We start from the raw sequence: 1,011 nt of genomic DNA on the forward strand, positions 1-1,011 counted from the left end.
CTGGATCACCTGAGCGCCGCGAGAACAGCTGATCAACCCAGATGTTTTCCTGAGGACGGCTTCATGTAGCCGCGTAGCTCAGTATCAGTATCAGGATCAGGATCAGTTAGTGTGTGTGTGTGTGTGTGTGTGTGTGTGCTAGCTGCTCTGCTGTAGCTGCTATCGGCCTTTAAGACAAAATCACCGCATCCGCTCCGCTGTAGCTTCGGCATCACGCGCTCTCTGAATCCCGTTATCTTACCTGTTTTATTAGACTCGTATCCATCCTCCAAATCTCCTTTGAACCACATTGTGAGGTCGGTGGGTTTGACGCCACAGCGGGGGACCGGCAGACCGATCAGAGGACAAAGGGACAAAACAAGGCCAGAGTGTGAAAACACGGCGATCGCATCATTCCGACGTTATTCTACAAAACACGCAAATCCATATGAGGAGGTCCTCGGCCTCTAAACCAGTCCGCTACATAACGGAACCCCTCCTAAACCCAAGCCTGTACGTCCCGAGCTACCGTCCTCTGAGTGGAAGTGATCCCAGCAAACTCCTCCTCCGCAGCTCTGCCGCAACACTGCCAGCACGGCACGGAACAGCACGGCACGGAACGGCACGGAACGGCACGGCAAGGACCGAGGATATTCATGTCGCTCTTCACTGCAAAATAACGGAAGCTTCTGTAAATGTCTATTCTTGCAATTACGTTACAGCTCTGCGCATACAGGAAGGAAGCAGAGCTGTGTGTGTGTGTGTGTGTGTGTGTGTGTGTGTGTGTGTGTGTGAATATATGAAATTGCTCTAATTTCAAATATTAGCAGGTTTCATATATCATTTTTACATATGTGTTTTTATATACTACATTCATGGGATGACTAAATAAATGACTGTAAACAAAGCCCTCTGCTGCAGAATGAGTAGAAATGTCGACTATGATTTGATGGTTCATATTTCAACTGTTATTGTTAATCAAATTTCCAAAAGTGAATCTGTATCTGTTCTTTAGATTAGATTAGATTAGAT

This window comes from Seriola lalandi, unplaced genomic scaffold (genome assembly GCF_002814215.2).
Source record: "Seriola lalandi dorsalis isolate HSWRI2012SDOR001 ecotype SW California unplaced genomic scaffold, Sedor1 jcf7180002054027, whole genome shotgun sequence".
NCBI lineage: Eukaryota > Metazoa > Chordata > Actinopteri > Carangiformes > Carangidae > Seriola > Seriola lalandi.